General features: G+C 46.2%; 1 protein-coding gene across 5 annotated transcripts in view; it reads right to left on the bottom strand.

Annotated features, from left to right (window-relative positions):
- The window catches only part of WWOX (WW domain containing oxidoreductase), a 1,022,922-nt gene that overhangs the window by 798,289 nt on the left and 210,191 nt on the right, over positions 1-14,442 (bottom strand). The window lies entirely within an intron of this gene.

The following is a 14,442-nucleotide window of genomic DNA, read 5'->3' as shown; positions in this document are numbered from 1 at the left end:
TGCTGTGGCCAGGGAGTGCAGTGGAGGATGGCCCAAGTGCTTGGGCCCTGCACCCCATGGGAGACCAGGATAAGCACCTGGCTCCTGCCTTTGGATCAGCGCGGTGCGTGGCCACAGTGGCCAGTGGGGGGTGAACCAATGGAAAAGGAAGACCTTTTTCTCTGTCTCTCTCTCACTGTCCACTCTGCCTGTCAAAAAGTAAAAAATTTTAAAAAATTAAAAAAAAGACTGGAGTTCTGTCTGTCTCTATCTCTTGGCTTCTCTACCAAACCATTTTTAAAAATCTATGAAGAGGATAGATATCATGTTAAAAATAAAATAAAAAGAGGAGAATAACCCTATATTATCTTAAGAGGGGCTAGATGTTGAGATTCCTCAGAAAAAAAAACTCCCAAGTAGCTCACTTCAGATACTGGAGAAAAACTGGGTTACAGACAGGGTCAAGATTGGGAAGGAGGGCCGGCACCGCGGCTCAATAGCTAATCCTCCACCGGTGGCACTGGCACACCAGGTTCTACTCCCGGTCAGGGCACCAGATTCTGTCCCGGGTGCTCCTCTTCCAGTCCAGCTCTCTGCTATGGCCCAGGAGTGCAGTGGAGGATGGCCCAGGTCCTTGGGTGCTGCACCTGCATGGGAGACCAGAAGCACCTGGCTCCTGGCTTCGGATCAGCACAGTGCGCCGGCCGCGGCGCACTGGCCGCAGCGGCCATTGGAGGGTGAACCAACGGAAAAGGAAGACCTTTCTCTCTCTCTTTCTCACTGTCCACTCTGCCTGTCAAAAAATTAAAAAAAAAAAAAGATTTCGAAGGAGGAAGGTTTTAACTGTAAAGCTGTATAGTTCTGCATACATCCCCATAGACTTACTTCTAAGGGCACAGTTTAAAAACTTGCCATGGGACCCCAAATCCCATTAAGCTGGGTGGTAAAAATGCCATCTTAAGTGTTAAAGTGATCATATTAAGTGTTAGAGTAAACATGTAGATATGATTAAGTGTTAAAGTGATAATAGCATATAAATATGATCAAGTGTCTGGAATAATAATAGAATTTTTTTTTTTTTTTTTGACAGGCAGAGTGGACAGTGAGAGAGAGAGACAGAGAGAGAAAGGTCTTCCTTTGCCGTTGGTTCACCCTCCAATGGCCGCCGCTGCAGCCGGCGCACCATGCTGATCCGATGGCAGGAGCCAGGAGCCAGGTGCTTTTCCTGGTCTCCCATGGGGTGCAGGGCCCAAGCACTTGGGCCATCCTCCACTGCACTCCCTGGCCACAGCAGAGAGCTGGCCTGGAAGAGGGGCAACCGGGACAGAATCCGGCGCCCCGACCGGGACTAGAACCCGGTGTGCCGGCGCCGCAAGGTGGAGGATTAGCCTATTGAGCCACGGCGCCGGCCGAATAATAATAGAATTTAAAAGGAGATAATGTTCCAACATGGGACACAGGCCACACAAGAGACTCATAGAATGACAATCGTGTTAAGCAGCACTCTGACCTCAGATCAGCCCTTAAGGCATCCTGGTCTGGCTGAGAAGTACTTGAGAGCATTTCAGGCATGGAAAGACAAGACACTGTGGCAAAAAAAATGTCCTACATGAAGGATGTCTGACTGAGACCCCAGTGGAAAGAAGGGACCATCAAAGAAGGATGAACTTTTCTCTGAAAAGAGGAGAGAACTTCCACTTTGCTTATCATCTTGTCTAAATACTGACAGAGGGGGTGGCGCTGTGGTGTAGTGAGTAAAGCCACCGCCTGTAGTGCCAGCATCTCATATGGGTGCCAGTTCAAGTCCCGGCTGTTCCACTTCCAATCCAGCTCTCTGCTGTGGCCCAGGAAAGCAGCAGAAGATGACTCAAGCCATTGGGCCCCTGCACCCACATGGGAGACCTGGAAGAAGCTCCTGGCTCCTAGCTTCAGATCAGCGCAGCTCTGGCCATTGTGGCCAACTGGGGAGTGAACCAGCAGATGAAAGCTCACTCGCTCCCTGGCTCGCTCTCTCTGCCTCTCCTTCTCTCTGTGTAACTCTGACTTTCAAATAAATAAATAAATACTGACAGAGTTTGTGGATCCAAAAGGTTTCCATAGCCTTGGCAGCTCAAGTTAATAGCCTTGGGTGGTTACTGATGTCATATGTAACACTGTCAATTGTTAAATTAACAACAGGAGTCACTGTGCACTACCTCTCCATGCAGGACCTCTGTCTTCAATGAGTTGTATTCTTAGAGTTACCTGTGAAACTTATTCTCAAATAGTTTTTTTTCCTCTGTGTGTGTATGTGCACATGCAAACTGTTGAAATATTTACTTAGTATAGAGTTGGGCTTCTGTGTACAAAGTTAATTGAAAATGAATCTTAATGGACAGTGGGATTGGGAATGAGAGAGGGAGGAGGAAGAATGGGAGGGTGGGTATGGCAGGAACAATAACTATATTCCTAACGTTGTACTTATGAAATTTGTACTCATTAAATAAAAGGTTTCTCTGGGGAAAAAAAAAAAGATTGGGAACAGGAAGATCAACCCACTATGCTTTGGGGCTCATCATTTATAGATTAACTTACACAGCAGTTACCCATTGAAAATTAGATATACCCCATACCCTTCTCTTAATCGCCTGAATCCAAGAACAATTCAGACCGTCCATCTTAATGCTCCACTTTATTTTATTTATTTATTATTATTTTTTTTTGACAGGCAGAGTGGACAGTGAGAGAGAGAGACAGAGAGAAAGGTATTCCTTTGCCGTTGGTTCACCCTCCAATGGCCACCGAGGCCGGCGCACCGCGCTGATCCGAAGGCAGGAGCCAGGTGCTTCTCCTGGTCTCCCATGCGGGTGCAGGGCCCAAACACTTGGGCCATCCTCCACTGCCTTCCCGGGCCACAGCACAGAGCTGGCCTGGAAAAGGGACAACCGGGAAAGAATCCGGCGCCCCGACCGGGACTAGAACCCGGTGTGCTGGCGCCGCTAGGTGGAGGATTAGCCTATTGAGCCGTGGTGCCGGCCAATGCTCCACTTTAGAAAAGTGTCATGGATATATGTCACAAAATCCTTTTCCTCATTCCAATTTTCTTGGGGTACTGGGTGCTTGGCCCATGTAAGGGAACTGGATGCCCTCCTGAGAATCTATTTGGAGTTGAATCGTAGGAGCAAGAATCATCCCACGGGCTACCCCATGAGAAGACTGGGCTTTGAGTTCCTGGTATTACAGACCACAGACCCCCAGGCACAAGGATAAAAGCTACCTGCCTAGAATGACAGCCTCTGCTATGCACAGGGAGCATTGCCACCCAAACCCAGGCTGCCTGCCACTGGAAAATATGCCACACCGGGGTTCACTTTCCGTTACCTGAAAGCAAATTCCTATCAGAGGCAGTGCGATCTTTTCCCTCTCCTAAGTCATCCCAAGTCTTCCCGGTGCTTGCAGCCATGGAATGCTCAAGTGTGCCATTCCTGCATGCACGCTATACATCTCAAACTTCTCCTGTACCACATGTTCTTTCCCCTTAGGCCCTAACACCCATTTCCATCAAAACCAAACCTTCCTACCAAGGTAAAATACACAGTTAAAAAGATGCCTCCGAGACCCAGGACCCCTAAGGTTTCTGCAGGGCACTTCTGGGTGACTGCGGCTACTTGGTTATTGACTTCTCAAGAAATAAAGATCAAGCGCAAGCCATTCTCTGTGTGTTAGAGGTACACAGTGCCTTTAGCTCAAAGGAAAAGTGACTTGCATGCCCTCCATGTTTTCTAAAGGGATATTGTTTGAGCCAATTTCTACTCCTGGATCTTTTGTGCTCCAGGGTAGATGCAGGCAGTGGGCCAAAGACTGTAACCTTTTCAGCAGCCATAAGGAAAAGTCACTACCACTTTGCTTTTTGTACTGAGGCTGAAGAAAGACCATGCAAAGCAATGCACGAGGGGATTAGCAATGTCTTCTAAAAAAGAAACAGAAGATGTTTATGGGGAGTGAAAATGAATGATAATCGTCTCACTGTCCACTCTCATTTCCTAGTGCTCTGACTGAGGCCCTGGATGTCATAAACGCTGAAGAGGGAATAAAATACTCTAATAAATCAAGGCGAGGACATGGTGAGGGGAGCTGAGGGTGAGGCACACCTGCTGAGTTTCTGACTCTCTGGACAGGGAGTCAACATGCAGAGAGCAAACTCACAGGAACCTGACAGGGCAGCCTCGCTGCAGAGGAAGCACAGGCTTCCTCCCACTTGTGACACAATGCACACACGTCCACATGTGCACACATGCACATGCAAATACAAGCTCACTCACTGGCCCCCTCCAGTTCTGGCAACAGGGACAAGGCACTCTGCTGGGCCTTATGCCACCGATTATTTTCCTCGGCTGGAAGCCCAGGATTTCTCACCCACAGTACTACTGTCAGATAATTCTTGTTCTGAGAGCTGCCCTGGGCAGTGCAGGGTGCTTAGCAGTATCTCCTGCTAAAATGCCAAGGATCCCTCCATCACACTGGAAGCCAACAAAAGTGTTTCCAGCCATGGGCCAATTTCCCCTGGGAAGCAAAACCACCTCCAGGGAAGCAACTGCTTGGCCTGAATGAAGGCTGTGCATGTGCTTCACCCCAAACACTATCAGCTCTCACGTTCCTATTGCGTTCACCCCATTCCTCAGCTGGTCGACTCCTACTCACTCTCCTAGATTCACACACTTTTCTACTCACAATAATGGCCCTGCAGAAGCTTTCCCGACTCCTCCAGCCACCCTGCACCCCGGACTAGTAGGGCCAATCTCCTACCCCGGTCTGCTCTCTTGCCAGCCTTCATCTCTAATTCCAACTTCCTCGCAAGCAAGAAGCAAGCTTATTTCATCTTTGCACCTCTAGTGCTCAGCAGAGGGCCTGGGTCGTATTAGATATGCTCAGTAAGGACTGGGTACACAAGTGAATAATGAACGAGGAGAGGTGACAGCGTCAGGAGGAGGCAAGTATCAGAGTGCATTACTAGTTTTCAGTAACATAACTGCAGAACTTCAAAGGCAGTAGTGAAAAGTACTACAGCCAGGCATCTACAAGCTATCACAGAACACAACAAAGTTTTTTAACATCATCAACCAACTTACAGGACCACAATTTTGTAGGTCAAAAATCCAGATAAAAGAGCAAGTAAAAGAATACAGGAATATTAAAAGTCCTATTTTCCAGATAAGAAAACTGAGGCTTTAAAATGATAAATATATTGCCTATGGCCTCACAGTGAAGTCAAAGAGCTGGACTTGAAGCTTGCCCCTAGGTTCAAGTCCACAGCTATCTTCCTTCTATCACCCGATGAGTGAAGTCACATGTCACTCAAGGTCAGAGTTGCCTGTTTTCATAATATGCGCTACGGAAAATGTTTTAAATGGAAGATACTGCCACCAATGTCGTGAGAAAGGCACTTTCTAGTGGGGGATGGGGGGAATAGGTACAACCCTCTTTTTTTTCTTTTTTTTTTTTCAGCACTTAAGAATTGTGTATTGATTACAGTATTCAACCAAAAGTATTAAGTAGAACAGACAAAAAAATACAGTCAGGGTGAGGGCTGATCAAGTCACCGTTTCTCATAGTGTTCATTTCACTTTAACAGGTTTCCTTTTTGGTGCTCAGTTAGTTGTCACTTATCAAGGAGAACAAGTGGTATTTGTCCCTTTGGGATTGGCTTATTTCACTCAGCATTTTGACAGGCAGAGTGGACAGTGAGAGAAACACAGAGAAAGGTCTTCCTTTGCCGTTGGTTCACCCTCCAATGGCCGCCACGCCCAGCATGCTGCAGCCGGTGCATCGCTCTGATCCGATGGCAGGAGCCAGGTGCTTCTCCTGGTCTCCCATGGGGTGCAGGGCCCAAGCACTTGGGCCATCCTCCACTGCACTCCATGGCCATAGCAGAGAGCTGGCCTGGAAGAGGGGCAACTGGGACAGAATCCGGCGCCCCGACCGGGACTAGAACCCGGTGTGCCGGCGCCACAAGGTGGAAGATTACCCTAGTGAGCCGCAGCGCCGGCTGGTACAACCCTCTTATACTGGAATCTGACAACACCTATTCAAAGACCTTGAACATCTGAACTTGTGACTTGACGTTAGGTAATTTAACCTAACAAAATCATTTGAGAGGCAAAACCCAAATAACAACAAAAACAGAAACTAATCGTGTGTGCACACATGCAGACACTATTTGTTGCAAAGCCACGTGTAAGAGCCAAAACAAAACAACCCAGAAACCCGTTAAATATGCAACAGTAAGAGACTAGTTAAACTAATGCAGACCAACTCCATGAAATACCGCATTGCTATCCTAAACAGCATTTATAGAGTATGTTAAATCAGATGGAAATATTTGGCCAGAATATTTCACAAGTAGCACAGGATCAAAATTTGTATATACACAAACACACAGTAGATCAATTGTGGTGTATTCACACAATGGAATACAGCTATGAAAATAGATGGTTTACAAGTTTAAGCAACAATAAACATAAATCTCAAACATAATGAGATTTGAGAGAAAGAAGGCAGATACAGAAGACCAAGTATCTGGCCCCCTGCAACCCATGTGAGAGACCTGGTTAGGGTTCCTGGCTTCTGGCTTTGACCTGGTGCAGGTCTGGCTGTTTGGGAAATGAACCAGAGGATGAAACTTAGCTTTTTCCACCCCCTACCCCGCCTTTCAAATCAATCTTTTTTAAAAAGTCATTCAGTAATAAAAACAAAAGTAAGCCCACTTTGATGCAAAACTTTAAATCCACACATAATTTTTTCATTATAAGCATTTTTCATTAACTTTTTAAAGACCCCTCTCACATATGGATTTCTTAAAAAATGCATCAAAAAAAACCCTTATGTTTTAATTCCATTTCCATGAACTTGTTGAAGAACCCCTGTGTATATTATGTGCAGTTTCACACATGTGTTACATTTCACTAGAATTTTTAAACCACAGTTCAATCTCCCTACAAACAGGTTGCCTCTGAGAGGAAAAGTAAACCACAAGCTAATGGTAGTTGTCATCAGACGGTGCAACTACGGCAACTGTCTTAGCTTCTACTCTATTTTTTTTAAAGATTTATTTATTTATTTGAAAGAGTTACAAAGAGATCGAGTAGAGAGACAGATCTTCCATCTGCTTGTTCACTCTCCAAATAACCTCAACAGCCAGAGCTCAGCTGATCTGAAGCCAGGAGCTTCTTTCCAGCCTCCCACATGGGTGCAGGGACTCAAGGACTTGGGCCATGTTCTGCTGCTTTCCCTGCATTGGCAGGGAGCGGGATTGGAAGCAGAGGAGCTAGGACCCAAACTGGCACTCATATGGGATGCCAGCACTGTGAGTGTGTGTGTGTGTTGGGGGAGGGGGGGTTGTAAACAGTACTTAAAGCCAAACGTGAGGCAGTATTTCATGTCTTTGAAAAGTGTTCAGGGGGCCGACGCCATCGCTCACTTGGCTAATCCACCACCTGCAGCGCCAGCATCCCATATGGGCACTGGGTTCTAGTCCCGGCTGTTCCTCTTGCAGTCCAGCTCTCTGCTGTGGTCCAGGAAGGCAGTGGAGGATGGCCCAAGTGCTTGGGCTCCTGCACCTGCATGGGAGACCAGGAAGAAGCACTTGGCTCCTGGCTTCAGATCAGCGCAGCGCCAGCCGTAGCAGCTATTTGGGTGAACCAACGGAAGGAAGACCTTTCTCTCTGTCTCTCTCTCTCACTGCCTATAACTCTACCTGTCAAAAAAGAAATCTAAAAAAAAAAAAAAAAAGTGTTCAAAGATGTATGTGTATGTGCACACCCATATGTGTGTTGCTCTTACCAAGAGAAACCTTACCAGTCCCAGCTTCTCTTCTAACTTCCTGCTAATGTATACCCTGGGTGGCATCAGGTAATAGCTCCAAACACACAGGTCCCTGCCACTCCCACCCATGTGTGAGCCTTAGACTGAGTTCTAGAAACTTGGCTTAAGCCTGGCCCACCCTGTCTTGTGCTTTCTGGGGAGAGAACCAGCAGATGGGAGATATCTCACCTTCTCTGTCCCCTCATCTGCCTCTTAAGTAAATAAAACAGAAATTAAGTACACACAGAATCTGTGAATATGTGAGGTTACATGAGTTAAGGTTGCAGAAGGAATCAGGGCTGCTGATGAGCTGACTTTCAATAAGACTGTCTTTGATATTTTGTTAGGCTCAATGTCATCACAAGGGTCTATAAACGTGGGTATGGGAAACAGAAGAGAAACAACCATAGACATGGCTATGTGAGAAGGACTTGGCTCAATGTTGTTGGCTTGAAGACTGAGGGAGGGGCCATGGGCCAAGGAGTACAGGCTGGCTCTAGAAATTGGAAAATTTTACCAAGGAAATGGAGTAGCCCCCTAGAGCCTCCAGAAGAACACATTGCTGCCCACACCTTGATTAGAGCCCAGTGAGATCTGTGTTGGACTTTTGACCTCTAAAACGCCAAGAAAATAAATCTGTGTTGCTCTAAGTCACTACATTTCAGATAATTGCTATGGCAGCCATTGAAAACTAATACTCCCGGGCTACTTTTTAAAAATTTTTCTATTTTCTCCTTCAACAACAGTGAAGCATCATGAACGAGATTCAAGCCCTCCCTTGGCTCCAGGACCCTTTTCTTCTCCCATGCTCTAGCCCTCTTACAGACATAGCCGCAGTAATTAAGTATGGGCTGCATTCTCTAGACCTCCTCACCGACCCTTCTGTCCACATACGAGGGTGCTTCACAACATTCGTGAAGAAAGCGAAGTAAAATATTATGTTAGCAAAAAAAGATTCTGAAACGCATGCCCAACTTTTTTCACAACTTGTACTTCACATGTACTTTTGAACATCCCTCATATGCATGGATTTTTCATTTTTTTCCAAAACCAATCTATTTTTTGTTACCATTTCCACGAACATTTTGCAATCCCCTTGCATGTGCAGGGTTAACACTGGTTCTTCACTCAGCACTGCCCGTCATGAAACAGTTAATACCCATCTCCCCAGGAAGGGCAAACAGCTGAAAATCCCAACAACTGCAAAGGAATCTCAGTGTCTGCTCTGTGCTCCTGGGGGTGAAAGAAGTGACAGTTTGAGTACCTCTGGGCATGCCTTCTGTCTCCCTTTCAGTTATAAATCCTCCCTTCCTGAGCTTGTGGTAGGAACTGAATTCTCCAAGCTTTTATCTGTTAAGTATTCATTGCTTAGAAGATCAAGAAAGGAATTTGTTTATACACATTGGACCATGTATTACAAAAAAAAAAAAAATCTTAGCTTAAGATGTACAGGGAACATGAGCAACAGCAAAACAACCACCCCAACCACACGTTGCCACCAAGACATAATAAATGCCTACAAAACTGCCAGAAATTGCTCAAACCATACCCTACCCTCTGCTTTTTAACCCTCAGGATGTCTGGAATGTTTCACTAGTCTCATATCTGTTCCCCACATATTCTGGGAGTCTGCTTCCAAGCCACAAATTAAGCAGACTTCTAGGTCCTAAGACTTTGAAATCCTCCCTGAAGCAATGCAAGCAGCTGACTCCTGCATTCAATGTGCATTTCTTGGTGGCTTCCTGAGCATTCATACCACCGTCAGTCCTGGCCCTTGTCTAACAGCAGAGGTTCTGCTCCCTGCCATCAGAGCTAACTCACAGTTTCCACTAGCGAGGGCCATTATTCAAAAAACTTTTTATGATTTCATCTATTGCATTTATTTGAAAGGCAGAGAGACAGTGAGAGAGAGATAGTGATCTCCCTTCCACTGGCTTATTCCCCAAATGTCCTGCATAGCCATGGCTGAGCCAGGCTGAAGCGAGGAGCCCAGAACTCAACCCCAATCTCCCAGGTGAGTCCCAAGAACCTGAGCCATCATTTGCTGCCCACCAAGAACACATTAGCAGCAAGATAGAATGGTCAGCTGAGTCACGACTCAAACCCAAGCACTCTGATAGGAGATGCTGGAGTCTCACTCAGTGGCTGAACAGGTCTACCAAATGACCACACGTACTCTCCCAGAATTTATCTGGATTCTCTCAAGGGGCTAAAACATCAGAGAGAGGTAAAAGTGGGTTACAGTATCCAAGGATGAGAAAAATTCATTTCTCAACAGCTAAAACCCCCCTGCTGGAAGCCAAGATCCAGGTACAGGTTTTGGGCATGTCAATCAACAATCCCAAATAGACAAATGTGCTGATAGAATGCACATGTTTTCCACCGTGACCAGCACATGACATACGCTTTATGAACACTTCAAGTGGAAATGAGGGCTCCAGTATCAAGTGACAGCCCGAATCAGTTAAGTTGTGGATCTAATAATCAGCTGTAATAGAAAGCCCTTTTTATAGACAAAGTCATCCATGTGATTTCACCTCATTCTCAGAAATCAACACATTTGTTCTACAAGAGGTATAAAAACTACATCTTTGTTAGTCAGATATTAATTCATCTGATCACCCAAAATTGTGTGTGCTAGAAGCTGTGTAGGTGCACATACCAAGTATGTGCTAGGCAGTGTAAGACAAAGCTCAGCAGGATACGCCTCCAGAAAAGTCATAAACTACGGAGGTAAAAATTCATTGGGTCCTATGTAGTGTTTAAGGAAAGTTACAGGTGGAAGGAAGCACATTTAAATGAGTGCTCTCGTGAATACTGCTGTATTACTTTTGGATATGTGTTAGCAGGAAATGCTTGCAGGTTTATGGATGATTAGATAGCTGTGATGATGGAAAAGGAAGAGGCAAGGGAGAAGTTGGGAAGATGATGACAGTAACCTATGACAATCATAGCAGTGACAGTAGATGGGTGCTTACTAATGGCCACATTTTGTTCTAAGCATTTCATGCATATCATCTAATTTAATTCTTTCAGCAATCCTACCATAGATCCAATCATTACCCCCATTTTAAAGGGGAGATCACTTATACAGAAAATGTTTAAGTACCATGTCACGGTTCAAGTCTTAGAGAGAAGAATCCAACCCAGGATATCTGCTTGATTCCACAGGCAGAATTCATCAGCATGGAGGCCAGCACCACTGGATGCCCACTTCATATTATTTCACCTTCCTCTTTAGTAATAGCACCCCAGTTTAACTTGGGGTAACTACTTACCCAGGACCAAAACACCACCTCTATTGGGGTTGGTGTTGTGGGGCAGCTGGTTAAGCTGTCACCTGTGGTGCCAGCATCCCATATAGGTGCTGGTTTGTGTCCCGACTGCTCCATTTCCGATCCAGCTCCCTGCTAAAACACCTTGAAGATTGCCCAAATGCTTGGGCCTCTGCACCTACATGGGAGACCTGGATTAAGTCCCAGGCTCCAGGCTTTGGCCTGGCCCAGCCCTTGATGCTGTGGCCACTTTGGAAGTGATCCAGCAGGTGGAAAATCAATCCCTCTCCCCTTCTCTCACGCTCTGTAAGTGCCTTAAAAGTAAATAGATGAACATTAAAACAAACCAAAAATCACCACTTCTCTCCACACTCCTCTATACCTGTGACAGCCACGGGACATGATTCTGGCTGTTGACATGCTAGAGGAATTCATCAGTTAAGTGGGGCCTCTTGCCCTCTTCTTCCGCCTGTTTTTCACCTGAGAGATGTGATACCTGGGAGCAAAGCAGCCACAGGCTAAGGCTCAGACTAGAGACTGAGGCAGTCATAGTCAAGGATGGCATCATAGGTTTTGGCTCCTAAACTCGAGGGCGTCTTTCCAAAGCTCTTGCAATGAGAAAAAAACTCACGGTCAAAGTGGAAGTCTAAATCAAGTGCTAGTTGATCTAAGGGGAACTCCCTGCTTCCATCAGCCGCTACAACCCCGGCATCACACGTGGGATCTGAGCTTGCTTCTGAAGTCTACGGTCAGCAAGCTTGGCCAGCACCAAAATTATGCTCAGATGGTTACAAAGTGGGGGAAAGAGACACAACCAATAACATTATATGAAGGTACCTCAAAAAGTTAATGAAAAATAGCCTTAAAAGGTAACCTTCGTTTGGTGCAAAAAACGTTTTAAGCACAGTTTTTCTGATAATATAAATTTTCCATGAGTTTTCTGAAGACCCCTGATAGACATTAAATCATTATCTGTTCAGTAAAAGAAGGTAAAGGAAACCAAGAAAGAAAGCAAACAGCAAACTCTCCCACAGAAAGAAGTGATAGGCCGGCGCCGTGGCTCACTAGGCTAATCCTCCGCCTAGCGGCGCCAGCACACCAGGTTCTAGTCCCAGTCGGGGCGCCAGATTCTGTCCCGGTTGCCCCTCTTCCAGGCCAGCTCTCTGCTATGGCCATGGAGTGCAGTGGAGGATGGCCCAAGTGCTTGGGCCCTGCATCCCATGGGAGACCAGGATAAGTACCTGGCTCCTGCCATCGGATCAGCGTGGTGCGCCGGCCGCAGCGCGCCGCCTGCAGCGGCCATTGGAGGGTGAACCAACGGCAAAGGAAGACCTTCCTCTCTGTCTCTCTCTCACTGTCCACTCTGCCTGTCAAAAAAAAAAAAAAAAAAGGAAAGAAGTGATAAGGGCCCAGCAGCAAGAGGAGACCCGGCCTGCCTCTGGTCTCATTGCTCGCATTAGCTTGTGTTAGCTACCAACTGACGCCGCAACAACCACAAACCAAGAGCTCCCAACAGCGACATTTATTTTCTCACAGTGCTCGATGTCAAGAAAATAAAATGACTCGCCTGAGCTACAATCAAGGAGGTGACAGGAAAGGCCCCTTGTGAACACTCCAGGGAGAAGGAACGCCTCATCCCTTTCAGCTTCCAGAAGCTGCCACTTCCTTGGTTTATAGCTGTCCTACATTTTCTCCCTCTGCTTATACCATCACACGGCCTTCCTCTTTGATTGTCATATTCCCTTCTGTTTGTAAGCACTTGTGATGGTACTTACAGCCCACCTGGATAGTCTACAAAAATCCCCCCATTTCAAGAGCTTTACCTTGATTGTATCTGCACAATCCTTTTGTCATGTAGGGTAACAAAAAACAGCTCACAGGCACCAGGGCTGAGGACCTAGGTATCTCTGGGGGCCTTTATTCAGCTTACCAGAGTATTCCATTCACTTGCTCAGCAAGTATTTATTCAACACCAGGCACTGTGTTAGTAACCAAGGGACAGTGATGGAGGGAGGGAGTGCGGATGAATCAAGAATGGACAGATGGAGTATACCATGATCTGACCAATGTATGACAGAGAGGTATCACAAGAAAAACACGTCAGGAAGTTAGAAATAAGTCATCAGCGGTAGACGTTTGACACAGTGGTAAAGACACCATTTGGGTGTCTGTGTCCTATACTGGAGTACCTGGTTTTGAAGACTGGCTCCTGTTTCCAATCCAGCTTCCTGCTAATGCATACCTTAGGAGGCAGCAGTTAATAGCTTAGTTCTTGGATCTCTGCCACGTATGTGGGAGAGCAAGAATGAATTGTTGGCCCCTGGCTTCAGCTGTTGGGGCTGCTGCAACCATTTATGGAGTGAACCAATGGATGGAAGAGCTATCTCTATGTGTCACTCTAAGTCTTCTAGCTGCCTTAAAATAAAACATAACTAACTTTTTAAAAATAAAAAAAAAATGAGCCATCAGAGGTAATACTTGGAAACCTAAAGTGAAGAAGAAAGAGGGCTTCTATAGACAAGCCACTCACGTGGGGCTCACCAGGAACTGTGGGAAGGAGTGGGGCCCACTAGGAATTGTAGGAAAAAGTAGACCTCACTGGAAATCGTACAAAGGAAAGTGGCTCACTGGGTACTGTGGGAAGTCACTTTCTCAACTCTTTGATCTGGAAAAAGCAATGTCCCCTTCTGGTCACAAATAGAAGAAAGCCCAGCACACTGGAACAACATTATAAATAGAATGGATAGTTGAGATTACACAGGGGGCCTGCCTTCGGGAAGGGTGCCCAGATGAACTCTCATGTAACTCTGGGGGCTTCTGCAGATGCCACCAGGCACGATTCTGAAATAGCTATTGTCACATGGGAAAGAAAATGTTCTGCAGAACCCTGACCCCCTGGCGAGCTAACATGGAGCAACAGGGGGAGCCACATCTGGGAAGGGCTGCATTCATCCTCCAGAATCTTTCACCATAAAATGTCCAGAGAGGTTATGGATATTATCATCCTGCAATACATTCCTCCAAATCCCTCTTTGTCATTTGTGCCATTTGGGGATGAAGGAAGAAAAGAGAAGCCATTCATTCATTATGTCCATACTTTAGCTTCAAAAACCTAAGTTACTCAAAGGCGATTCCTGTGGAAGACTTAGGAGGTAACACAGACGCTTCTGCATACAGTCTCTGTGGGCCAGCATCTATATATAGACACAGCACGCACCAGACGGGCGGTACGTGAACAGCAGGGGGCTGCCACGTGAGGGACATCTGTAACAGGACCTGTTCCCAATCAAAGCAAAGTCATTCTTCTTGGTGGTCTGACCACTTAACTTAAACACAAAGAACTGTGCCA

This window comes from Oryctolagus cuniculus, chromosome 18 (genome assembly GCF_964237555.1).
Source record: "Oryctolagus cuniculus chromosome 18, mOryCun1.1, whole genome shotgun sequence".
Classification (NCBI taxonomy): Eukaryota; Metazoa; Chordata; class Mammalia; order Lagomorpha; family Leporidae; genus Oryctolagus; species Oryctolagus cuniculus.
This window is presented reverse-complemented; position numbering and strand designations above follow the sequence as displayed.